Raw genomic sequence first — 13,016 nt, 5'->3', positions numbered from 1 at the left:
AGCGCTCCAGCGTCGGCCCGGGGCGGGGGCGGGGCGGGGCAGGTGCCGCGTGCCGCACCCTCCTGCCTGACTGGCGGGAAGACAGACCAATCAGAGGGGCTCCCCGGGGAGGGGCGGGGCCGTGCCGGAGCCGGGCGCCGGCTGCCGAGGGAGCCGCAGCCACCCGCGTGCGGCACGCGCCGGCCGCCTGCCCCGAGCGCGGCCACCAGCGCCGCGGCCTCTCGATTCCCGCCTCGCCGAGCCGCGCGCGCGACTGCCATCCTCCTCAATTGCTTTTTACGATTTTTTTTTTTTTTGTGCATGCGTTTATTTTCTGTTCCGTTTTGTCCTTTTTGAGGCGGTGGCGGCGGCGACAGCGGCGTAAGCTCGCAGCGGGGAGGGGGCGGCCGAAGGATGCGGCGCGGGGCTGCGCTCGCTGCGCCCGCTGCTGCTGCCCGGCTCGGGCCTGAGCGCCGAGCAGGTGGGTACAGGTGCGCCTGGGGCGGGGGGGCCGCGCGCCTGCCAGAGGGAACCCGTGGACCCCGCGACCGAGGGGCGGACCCGGCGGCGAGGGACGCGGTGACCGGTGCCGCCCCGCCCCATCGCCCACCTCCCTCTCCTCTGGCCGTCGTGCCCCCTCCGGATCCCCTTCCCCTCTTGCATCCCACCCCAGTGGCCCCCCACCCTTCCTTACCCATCCCCCACTCCTCTTCAGAGCCCCCTGCAAAATCTCCCAGCCGCTGCATCGCTTCCCCCAACACCCCCACCCGGCCCCGCCCCCAGCCCCCGTGTCTCCTTCACGCCACCCCTATTTTCACTTCTTTCCGGATTTCGCCCCCAAGCCAAGGAGCGGGAGGGGGGACCCACCCGGTGCCTGCGGTAGTGGCGCGGGGGGCGTGGCCGGCCGGTCCCCTCCGTAGGGTAGGTCGCTGTCCCCCAGATCCCCGCCCAGGTGGCAAAGATGGAGCTGGGGACCGCGCCCTGGTGGCGGCGGGGAGCCCGAGGGTGAGGTCGCCCAGCCCGCACCCCACCCCACGCACGGCACACGCCACCGCGGCCCCTGCCACGCACACCCTCGCGCTGCTCCGCCCTCGTGGGCGCCGGGGAGGAGGCTGGAAAGAAAGGCTGGCACCCACCCTCCTACCGGGCCTGCGCGCCCTGGGCGCACTGGCCTCCGGAGATGGCGCGCAAGGATTGACTCCTGTAGTGCCAGACACCTTGCCCAGCGCCCTGCGTCCAGGCTAGCAACCTCGCTGACCTGCGTCAATCAGTGCGCGGCGGCCTCGCCCCCAGCCCCTCGGTCCATTGCTCCATCCTCACTGCTGTGGGCTCCGGAGGATCCGGCCTTGGCAGCCCGGATGGAGGCTGCTTACGAGGCTGGAGCTTCTTTTTGCCTTAGAAGCACCCTGCTCCCCACACACCCCAACCCGCCCGTCACCTGGAGGCTGGGCCAGCCTAGGCTCTCCGCCAGCCTCTGCCCGGCTCTCTGAGCTCCAGCAATACTGTATCTAACCGCCAGCCCTCCTCCGCCGCCCACCCCATCTGTACACACTCGCAGGCATACTGTCCTTGGCCTTTGCCCGTGCTGTACTTTCTCCGGGAACGCCCTTCCTTCATCTGGACAGCTCCTTGTAGACTAAGGTCAGGGAGATCCCCCTGCCCATCCTGAGCTTGCCTGGGCGGTGGAGCTGTCCCAGGATACTATTACCATTTGATGGCCTCTGCCTCCCAGAGCAGAGGAGGAGGTGGAGAGGGCAGGGGCAGCCTCAGCCCCTCTCCCAGGGCTCCACCCACAGTGAATGTTGGGCATAGCGGGGCCATTCCCTGTAAGTCAGAGCAACCCGCTGGTGTGGAGGGCGAGGCCATGGGAGGAGCTGGCCCTTCCTCTGGCTCCCTGGGCTGGCGGGAGTTGGCTTCACTAGCTGGGATGGGCAAGACGGAGGGACACATTCGCGGATGGAGCCGGGACGTGGGGGGTTAGGATCCTTTCCTAGCGGGGCATTGCTACCCACCTCAAGACCTTTGGGCTCTGCAGAGACTGATGTTGTGACGGAGGCTTGTGGCTTGTTGCAAGATTTTTGTTGTTGTTGAAACGTGTATGGGTCTGTAATGCTGAACTTCCCCGCTTCAGAGTCTGGGGTAATTCTTACCTGGAGTCTTTACAGTAAGCAGCCCCCAAAGGATCACAGTGTGGAACCAATGAATGAGATGATTGCCATTTTCCTCCTTCACAAACCACCCATGGCTCCCACTGCTCCGACGACCTTATGAGTTCCTCAAATCCTGGCTTCCCTGGGTCATCTCTCCCCTCTCTCCACGAGGATGTTTCAGCCAGACCTGCTGCCTCTGTGTTGTGTAGTCAGGTTTTCACACTTAGGTTTTTTCCCCATGTGCTTTTTTTTCCTCTAAAAAAATGTCCCCTCCCTTGTGTATCTGGAGAACGATTCATGACAAAGCCCAGCTCTCAGGTTCCATCATCGTGGTTTTCCCAGACTCTGCTGGAAAGATTGTGTGGATCTCTTGGAACTTTTTATACACATACAGGGCGATTATTTGTGTAGCTTTTCCTTAAGCCGATCTTGCCCAGAGACTGGGGACATGGGCCACAGGGTGGTGGCCTGAGAGGTGGGCCCACTTTGGTGGGGGCTCTGTTGTCCTGGAGAGGTGACTACATGGACACTGTCCGTGCTGTCAGAGGGCCGTGTGCAGGGAGAGAGGGGGACAGGCTCCCCTTCACCTGGCCAGGAAGGCTGCACGAGGAAGTGGCAGGACCGTGGCCCTACTCTCTTGGTGTGTAAGGTGGATTGGGCTGTGGGACAAGTGGCAGAGGGAACAAGTTCTAATGCATAAGCCATCAGCGATGGCCACTGCAGGCTGTGGCTCTGTTGAACTCCTCAAGGGTGGACCTTGCCTCTCTTAGGGCTCAGAGCCAGACTGCCGGGGTTCCCACTCAGGCCCTGCCTCACTTAACTGTGATGGGGCAAGTGCCTCTCGGCTGGGCTTTCTAACTAAATGGGGGCCTCCCTTGGGGGGACTGAGGATGACTGCAGTATGCCCCAGTTCTCCTGGGTCACTCCTTCCCCACAGTGGCAGTGGGATCGACCTGCAGGGCTTCTGAAGTTGGACTCGCCTGTACTTTATCCCTCATCATGGTATGATCTTGGGCAAGAGGATTAATCTCTCTGAGCCTCCGTTTCCTGCATAAAAGGGGAAGTGGGAACTCCTCGGCTAGGTTGGTGTGGGGATCAGAGGTGTGGCCCTGGGCAAAGGTAGCACCTTTATGAGGGTGATGATGGTGAAGAAGCCAGGAGAATGTTTATTCCTTTAGCTTTGTGAGAGCAAACTTCCACACCCATATTTGGGGTCCTTCTTTAGCTAACAATGAAACTAATGATCAGAGCAGTGGCCACTGTTGTTGGGGGGCTAAGCAGTATGAGTGACAAGCCTTGGTCAGTGGAACTGTGTTGAGGACCAGCTCCCATGGTAGTGACAGTGTGATATTGGACAAGTCACACTGTGCCTCTATGTTCACTTCCTTTTTCTGGATAAGGGAAAAGAGAGCCACATAAGGAAATGTCATCACTTAACCTCTCACTGCTGCCTCAGGTTACCTCATCTTAGCTGCATGGAACCACACAGGGTGAGGTCTACATGAACACTGGACAGGGAGTCGAGTCTTGGGACACTGAGGGACTCAGCAGTGGGGCTCCCTGACTCTGGACCTCAGATGTCGCCCCACGGAACACACTGACCTCTGAAATGGAAAAATGACCTTCCAATAGGACTGGCATGAGAAATAAATCAGAAAGTCTTCTCAGTGCTTTTTTTTTGAGACAGAATTTCTTTCTTGTTGCCCAGGCTGGAGCGCAATGGCATGATCTTGGCTCACTGCAACCTCCACCTCCCAGGTTCAAGCAATTCTCCTGCCTCAGCCTCCCAGCTAGCTGGGATCACAGGCATCCACCACCATGCCCAGTTAATTTTTCTGTATTTTTAATGGAGACGGGGTTTTACCATGTTGACCAGGCTGGTTTCTAACTCCTGATCTCAGGTGATTGGCCCGGCTCAGCCTCCCAAAGTGCTGCAATTACAGGCGTGAGCCACCTCACCTGGCCCCTTCTCAGTACTTTTAATGGAAGCACGCCACTGTCATGTCTGTAGTGGCCACTGGTGTTGCTGTAAGCGGAGGCTCAGACAGTGATCCCAGGGCTGGCCGCTGGTGGGACCACAGCATCTTGACTCTCTCCCTGGATGCCTTCAGAAAGTATTTTCTTTGCTCATGCTTTTCTGAGGCTGGGGGACAGTGCAGGGGCTGTGGTCAGCAGGGAGGGGCAGGGACAGGGAAGGAGCGCTGGGGGCCTCATGCTGTGAAGGGCTGGGTTAGAAACCCCTCCTGTAGAAGACAGGAAGCAGAAGTGATTGTAAGGAGTGGCCACGGAGGTAAATATTAGGTTGGTGCAAAAATAGTCACGGTCTTTGCCATTACTTTTGCACTAACCTCATACGGGAAATTAGAGGAGAAGGCCTGGGGTGAAAGCACCCAGGGGCATCTCACAGTGTGGGAGGGGCCGCTCCCCAGTCGGGGGGGGGGTCCTTCCTCCTGCCTTTGATATTAGTATTGGATTTCAGAACTGCAACAAGAAGAATTATGCCTTTCATAAGTCTGCAGAGGTGAATTGATAGAAATGCCATTTTTCTTCATTATCACCGTTAACGTGTGAATAGCATTTAGCAAGTGCCAGGATCTATGCCAGGGGCTTTTGTAAATAAAATTGTATTAGAACACAGCCACACCCATTTGTGTATGTATAGTCTGTGGCTGCATTTGTGCCAGACTGGCAGAACTGAGCAGCTGGAGACATCTATGAAGCCAAAGACATTTACTCTCTGGCCTTTTCCAGGAGGAATTTGCCTCCCGCTGGTCTGTGCTGTTCCCGGTCTGACTGAACCCATTCAGTCCCAGAGGGATGCACGCACCTGCATTTCTATTTTATAGAGGGGCACAGAGACGCTCTGAAGCTCACCACGGATCACAAAGCCAGTATGTTCCAGAGCAGGGATTTGAAGCCAATAAGTCCACATTCTTTTTGGTGGGGAGGGGACAGGGGCATGGAGATTCAGATCTATATTAGCTTCTAATTTAATTTTACCATGTTCAGAGGATGTGGTATGTGTGACATCTATTTTCAAAAATCTGTTGACAATTTCTTGATGGCCTAGCACCGGATCATTTTTCAAAATATTTTTTGTCATGGTAGCTCTATTAAATGTATCAAAGTATTTAATCATGGTTCATATATTAACCATTTTTTTTTTGAGATGGAATTTCCCTCTTGTTGCCCAGGCTGGAGTGCAATGGCTCAATCTCGGCTCACCACAACCCCCGCCTCCCAGGTTCAAGTGATTCTCCTGCCCCAGCCTCCCAAGTAGCTCGATTACAGGCATGCGCCACCACATCTGACTACTTTTGTATTTTCAGCAGACATGGGGTTTCTCCATGTTGGTCAGGCTGGTCTCGAACTCCCAAACTCAGGTGATCAGCCTGCCTTGGCCTCCTAAAGAGCTGGGTTTATAGGCATGAGCCACCATGCTGGCCATATTAACCACTTCTAAGTATGCAGTTCAGTGGCGTGAAGTACATCCACATTGTTGAGCAGCCAGTGCCACCGTTCACCTGTAGAACTCTCTATCATCCTTACCTGCAGCCCACATTCTTCACTGATGCCCTGTGCTGTCTTGGGGGAGTTTTGTGGAATAAAACAAATGATAGAGGCATCGTAATTTAGCAGAGGAGGCTTTGACATCAGCCTTGGGTTTGAGCACCAGCTCTGCCATTTACCACCTAATCTTGTGCCATCATCTGCAGCCCCCTGAACCCTCTGCAACTCAGGTTCCTCATTAGGGAAATGGGGATCACCCCAATTGGGAAATGGGGATCACCCCTGCACATCCCTCAGTTGTGAGGATGAGACCAGAGAACAGAGGTGAAAGGGTTAGTCTAGCATCATCCGGTGGACAGCAGATGCCATGCCTGGTCCCTTCATTGGACACCACCACCCCCTTGTGTTAGGTCAGCCCATTCCTCTCTGTGTGGTCTGAGGTGGCCCCTTTATCCTTTCCAGACCCTGCAAGCATCCTCAGGACCCACTGCACATCCTAAAACTTCCAACTGGCCTGGGAGGACCCGGGTACAGGCCGTCTGCTCTCCTGTCTCCCCTGTGGCTTAGAGTGGCTGAAGGGCCACTTTAAGGAATGAAAGAGGTTCTGTGTGCACCAGCCAGGGACTGCCAGCGGGTGTTCATTGTGGTAGAAATGCCCTTGTGCCTGCTAGGTCAGAGGGAAGCATTGGCTCGGTGTGCTGGCCTCTGCGCTTCTCCCTTGGCTGCATTTTGAGTCAGGAGCCTGGACTGGCCCCTGGTCCCTCCTCAGGGCTGGGAGGTATCAGGGGGTGGGAAGCATCACTACGGGGTGTCCTTCCTGTGAGGACTGTGAGAGGTTGGCAGTGGAGGCAAGGAGCGAGCTGGTAAGTAGCTTTCCGCTTCTTTTTACCCTTAGGCTTCTGCGTCCTGTCTTCTCCTTCTCTATCCTGTTGCATCTGGTGACTGGTCACCCCTCTGCATGTTCCGACCTGAGATTGTATTGAATGAGATCATAACCTGTGTCTTCCATGGAAGCAATTCTTTTTCCCCTTCTTTTTCTTAAAAAAATATTGAGATGAAATTCAATGACACTAAATTAACCATTTTAAATTATACAAATCAGTGGCATTTAGGAAATTCACAGTGTTGTGCAACTGTCACCTCTATCTAGTCACAAAACATTTTCGTCACTCCCGAAGAAAACCCTGTGCCCACAGCAGTCACTCCTCAATTCCCCTCTCCTCTGCCCCGGCAGCCATTCATCTGCTCTCAGTCTCCTTGGATTTGCCTATTCTGGATATTTCATAGTAGAACCAGATTGCATGTGGCTTTTTGTCTCTGGCTTCTTTCACTTAGCCTGATATTTTCAAGGTTCACCCATGTTGTAGCAATCGTCAGTGCTTCCTTTTTATGGCTGAGTAGTATTCCATGGTCTGTGTGTAACACAGTTGTCCATTCATTTGTGGATGGACATTTAGGTTGTTCTCACCTTTGTGGCTGGTGTTGGAAGCAGTGCTCAGGGTGTTAACATTTTCTTCCCAGCGCTTTGGCTGCCCGGGTCCTGTTCTGCAGGCTCTTCCTGTCTCTCCTCCCTGCTCACTAATATGTCAGTTCAGCCCCTCATGATCAGTCCTGTGCTGGGGGCTCCCAGCCTTGACTTGTCCTTGAAACCTACAGAATGGTTTGTCAGCTCCTCATTTTCCAAGCAAGAGTATGGGAGTGCCCCGAGGCAGGAGGGATGAAGTAGGAACCGGCCGAGTACCCCAGAGAGGCAGCTGGCACAGTGCAGGGAGCCCTGGCCACCTTTCCTTTGGCTGCTGGAACATCCTGGATTCTTGCTTCCCAGAGCGCTTGTGTGAGCTGCTTGCTGCCTGGAATGTTCTTCCCCTGCCCTGGCCCACACTGGCTTCTTTTCCTCCCTCCTGTCTGTATTAGTCAGGGTTCTCTAGAGGGACAGAACTAATCGGATATATATGTCTGTGAAAGGGAGTTTATTAAGAATTGACTCACCAATCACAGGTGAAGTCCCATGATAGGCCGTCTGCAAGTTGAGGATGAAGGAAACCAGTGGCGGACCAGTCTGAGTCCCAAAACCTCAAAAGTATGGAAGCCAACAGCACAGTCTTCAGCTTGTGGCCAAAGGCCTGAGAGCCCCTGGCAAGCCACTGGTGTAGGTCCAAGAGTCCAAAAGCTGAAGAACTTGGAGTTCGATGTTTGAGGGCAGGAAGCATCCAGCACGGGAGAAAGATGAGGCTGGAAGACTCGGCAAGTCTGCTCTCCCATCTCCCTCTGCCTGCTTTATTCTAGCGACACTGGCAGCTGAGGAGACGGTGCCCACCCAGACTGAGGGTGGTCTGCCTCTCGAAGCCCCCTGACTCAAATGTTCATCTCCTTGGGCAGCATCCTTCAGACACACCCAGGATCAATACTTTGCATCCTTCAGTTCAATCAAGTTGACACTCAATATTAATCATCACAATATCTCAGCCTAAATTTCTCCTCCTAGTGGAGGTCTTCTCTGACTGTCCCAGATAGCAGCTGTGCCCCCGGTCCTCATCAGTACCCTGTTTGCTTTTGAGAACCATCATGATCTGAAATGATTTTATTCTCATTCCCCCTCCCCAGAAGCTAGAGTCAAGCACTATGAGGGCAGGAACACTGCCTGTGAGGTTTCCTCTCCTCTGGCAGCCCAAGCATTGGCACAGAGCAGGTGTTCAATAAGTAATCACTGCTTTTGACTTGATTTCCCAACTCCACCCTACTAGCTCTGTGATCGAGTGCCCCTTCCTTCATCTTTCCGAGCGTCACTTCCTTCTTTTGTGAAATAAAGAGACCGTCCCGATCTCTTGGGGTTGGTTTTGGATGCTGACCAAAACCAGAACAGGCTCAGTGGTGTCTGTGCGCAGTGGGTGTTTGTCAGCCAGTGCTGCTGCTGGTGTTACTCGGGGAAGTCATGGTCATCGTGATTGTGAATGAGTTTCCTAATGCCAGGTGACTCATGTGCTTGTCCTGACATCACCAGGAGACCTCCTGGAGCCAAGCTGTCCCATTCCAGTAGCCAACCGCCGTTAGGGGCTATTGAGCACTGCAGTGTGGCTCCTGTGGATTGACATGGACTGTGAGTGAAAAATACACCCTGGCTGGGTGTGGGGGCTCATCCCTATAATCCCACCACTTTGGGAGGCTGAGGCGGGTAGATCACCTGAGGTCAGGAGTTCGAGACCAGCCTGGCCAACATGGCGAAACCCCGTCTCTACTCAATATACAAAAATTGGCTGGGTGTGGTGGCAGGTGCCTATAATTCCAGCTAGGGAGGCTGAGGCAGCAGAATTGCTTGAACCCGGAAAGTGGAGGTTGTAGTGAGCTGAGATCCTGCCATTGTGCTCCAGCCTGGGTGACGAGCAATACTCCATCTCAAAACAAAACAAAAACAAAAACAAAAACAAAAACAAAAAGAACACCCCTGGGCTTGAAAACATGAAAAAAACAGAATGTACACAATCCTTATAACAATTTTAACATGAATTACACTTTGAAATGATGCTATTTTGTATATATTGGGCTAAATGAAATGGATTGTTAATTTCACCTTCTTTTTACTTTCTAAAATGTGGCTACTAAAAGTGTGAAATTACACGTGGCATGCACTTTTGTATTCCTCTGGGCCTTGCTACTGCAGCTGTAAGTGCCAGAGGGCAGGGTCCAGACTCAGGTCTGTGGGGCTCAGCCCCAGCTCTGCCTTCTATGAGGTCTGTGACCTCAGGCACGTTGATGAAATGGTTTTTGTGCTTCAGTTTCCTCCTCTGTAAACAAGAAGCTCAGCCTGATGACAAACAATGACAATGCACCTTTGAGGGCCACTTTGTGCCCTGCTAGGATCTGGGGCCCCTGAGGACAAGGGGTGGCAAAGTCTCTGCCCACAGCAGCTGATGTTCTGGGGAAGGGAAGACCCACATCCTCTGCAGTTGAAATACAGAGGTTGAAGCAGGGGACAGTCACACTGGTGGTGGGAGCTGCATCTCTGGTTGTGAGCCCTCGGGAAGGCCTGGTAAGGAGCGCAGGGATGGAGCTGTCTGGATCCTGAAGCGCGGTAGGCTCTCACTCACTGGCAGCCAAGCCCATGACTTTGGCTTGGCCCAGGAGTGTCAGGCCACTATTGCCTCTCTGCCACTCAGTTGCTCTAGCCTGTGTCAGCCTTTTGCAATATTCATTGCACCAAGATTTAAGAGTTTGCAGCCTCATGTTCATTTTCTGCAGTCCCTGCATCCCGCAGTGTGGGCGAAGCTTCTGTGTATCCCCATCCCGGAACTGCCCCACGCTGGCTCTGCCTGCTGAGGGCGGTTGATTCTCAGGATGTGGTGTAGGCTGCCTGCCCTCTTGTTTGATGTACCTCCTCTGCTCTGAACCCCATCTCCCTTGCTTTCTCTCAGGCCTAGGAGGGGGCTAAGAGCTGAGTTCCCGACCCAGCCAGAAGCCACAAGGGAGATATGTCACATCACCCTGGGAGCTCCGGTGTCCTAGGGTATCACCCTGTCTCTGTCACTGGGTGTGTATGCTTGCTCCACGTGGAGAGATGCCTGGGGATACCTTTGTCCTGAGATTTGCAGGGGTTGGCTAACACGGTCATCCTCATTTTCCTTGTGCACACCTGCAGCCTGGCATTGTGCTGCCTGCTGGGGTTGGGGGTGGGAGGCAGGGTGTGGCCACAAATAATCAGTAATTGCCCCAGGCGATTGTGGAGGATGGCAGCAGAACTTTCTCCCCAGCCCTCTCCTTGGACCTCCACCATCTCCTTGCTAGGAAATGAGTGACTTATCTGAGCTTTCACAGGTAGAAATTGCAGTGGTTGGTTCAGCCTAGCTCTGGCGACTCCTAAGGGTGCTGTTCACCTATGCAAAGAGTGTAGGATGAGCGAGTCTAGTGAGGAAAAGTGCAACATGGGACTTTGTTAATACAATTACATTTATTGGGGATTTTTGTTAAAGTAGATTTCAGCTGCTCTTGCCACAAAAAACGTGTAACCATGTTAGATAGAGATATGTTAATCTGCTTCACTATAGTAACCATCTCATGATCTATATGCAGCCCATAACATCATGTTGTAAATTTAGCCTGGCATTCCAGCCCCCCGTGGCCTGCTCCCAATTCAGTTCCCATTATTTCCCCCCGAACCAGAGCTCTCTCCTGATCACTGCTCCTTAGGTGCCGCTCCCTCCATCCTTCTTGGGCCCCAGAGAGACCCACTTACTTACTCTACAAATGAGGTTTGAGTGAATGGAGTCATTGGAGCTGGATTAAGATAGGCCCGGGGCAGGGGAATGGACTAATGGGCCTTCCTTTCTCCCCTGATTTTCCAGTGTGGCATGGCCTACCCTGCCTACCACTCATGCTGGGTCTGCTGCAGAGCCTGTGTCCAGCAACACTGTCCCTGGTTGCTCTCGACTGAGCCAGGCCTTTGCACATGCTGTTCCCTTTGACAGGTCTGCCTGTTTGCCTCCCCCAGCCCCATCCATTTGTGCTTAAGATCCATCATGTGCCTCCCTCCAGAAAACTCCATCTCCAGACTGGGCCAGGCATAATCCTAGGGCTCTCACTGCCCCATGCCACCCTCTGCCCTGGCCAGTGTGTATTGCAGCTACCAGTGACTTATCTGACTCCCCTGCTAGACAGAGGGCTCTCTGAGGGTAGGAATGCCTTCCAATTCACACTGGGACTCTCAGATCCTGGCCAGGGCAAGGTGCACAGTAGGTGGTTCATAGATTTTTGGCTTTTAGTCTCAGATTCCCATAATGTCAGTGTTGGGAGGGACCTTAGCAGGAGCACAGTATGTTCTCACGATTGCTTGCATCAGGTCCGGCCTGTGCTTACAAAACATCACTCTGTTCTCTGCAGAAGACAGCTCTAGTGACAGTCAATTGTCTGAGCCTCAGATACCATAATGCTTGGGGTGGGAATACCCCAGACGGTTGTATCAGTCCAGAGATGACATTTGTGAACGTTCTGTAGAACTCAGTTTCCCTTTCCCTCCTCAGACTGGGATTTCGCTACCTTACGGTGCAGACTGCTTTTAGTTTAAGGCAGCAGAAAAATGTTAGAATGCTGTTCTTCAGAAATAAACCGCGTTCTTGTGTTCCCGGAAGGTCACATTGCTTATTCCATTAGCCTGGTTTTTCTCTGTCTCACAATCCGTACCCTCCGAATGCACTTTGGAAGACAAACCTTCTTTCTGGATGTTGGCAGGACTGCTTTGTGGGGCCAGGGCGATGGGTGAGTGAGTTCATTATGCCCAGCAGTAATTGGGTTTCTGCAGCAAGTCTTGGAGCCTTCCAGGCTCAGGGCTTGACAAGGTTCTTTTGCCAACCAGATATCTTATTTTAAAAGGGCCTGGATGCCCCACATTGTGCCTAATCTGTTTAAACCACTGGGCAGATGGGTGCTTTCCTGACATGATCTATCTCTCCCAGGAAATACCATAGGCACTCAGGATGAACGGAGTCTTTGAGGGCCTGTGCATTGCAGAGCCTCTGATTTTTCAGTAGGGTCAGTTAAAAACAAAGGCAACGCACTTCAGACCGAAGACACAAGCAAGTCTTATAGCTGGATAGGATATTAGAAATTATATATTAGAATTACTCTAGCCAGAAGATGGGGGAGGGATTCTGTTGCCCCAAACCTCAGGTACCTCAAATTAATAAGTTGTTGTTCACTTGGAATTTCACTATTCATTTGTTCCTGGGTTGTAGCTTCCCTTCACCATTGTTAGTGAGCAGAGGGCTTTGGGGGTATGCTAAGAGGTCCACTGGCAAGGAGGTTTGGGTGTGTTAGGTCACTCTTAGGCAGGGGTGTGGGCTGAATGCTTTGAGATGGTGTCTTATCTGTCTATTGTAGCAAGTGCTGAAACGACCTCTGCTTATCAGAGCCTCCTGAGCAGAGGTGTCCATGAGAACAATGCCACAGCATTTGAAAACATCCACATCGTGGACTCTGTTCTGAATCCTGACCATCCCTTCCCACCTTAGTCTGAAGCACTGAGCTGTCTCCACACTTCCAGTCACCACATATCACAAAGGGGATCTCCAAAATACCATGACCCCATTCTGCCTTCTTGTAAAAAGGTCAAGCTGTAGGCTTCCACTCTTCCAACTCAGGAAGCTGGTAGTGGACATTTTTGCAGATGTTGTTCAGAGACTATTGGATAAATAATTGATTGGCTCTCATTTACTGGAACTATAAAGAAAAAAAAATCATGACAGATTTGAAAAGTAGTCACTTAAGAAATTTAAAATTGTCAGACAGGTAATTTTGCTATCTAAATTTAAAAGAAATACCTCTTTGAAAGCGTTGCTCCTGACTTATATGGCAAACATGATGCCTGATTCATGTAATACAAAAGAAAGC

General features: G+C 52.8%; 1 protein-coding gene across 5 annotated transcripts in view; it reads left to right on the top strand.

Annotated features, from left to right (window-relative positions):
- Positions 1-157: 157 nt before the first annotated feature.
- The window catches only part of JAKMIP1 (janus kinase and microtubule interacting protein 1), a 174,120-nt gene continuing 161,261 nt past the window's right edge, over positions 158-13,016 (top strand). For 3 of the 5 annotated variants that reach the window (XM_035294106.3, XM_078367545.1, XM_054253498.2), the window contains exon 1: positions 6,468-6,502. The gene's annotated coding sequence lies outside the window, so the exon portion shown is untranslated. Of the gene's footprint in view, positions 461-6,467; positions 6,503-13,016 lie in introns of those variants that run through there. The other 2 variants (XM_035294105.3, XM_035294107.3) reach the window with 1 other exon arrangement.

Source organism: Callithrix jacchus, chromosome 3, assembly GCF_049354715.1.
Source record: "Callithrix jacchus isolate 240 chromosome 3, calJac240_pri, whole genome shotgun sequence".
Classification (NCBI taxonomy): Eukaryota; Metazoa; Chordata; class Mammalia; order Primates; family Cebidae; genus Callithrix; species Callithrix jacchus.
Note: the sequence above shows the minus strand (reverse complement) of the source record. Positions and strands in the feature narration are given on the sequence as shown.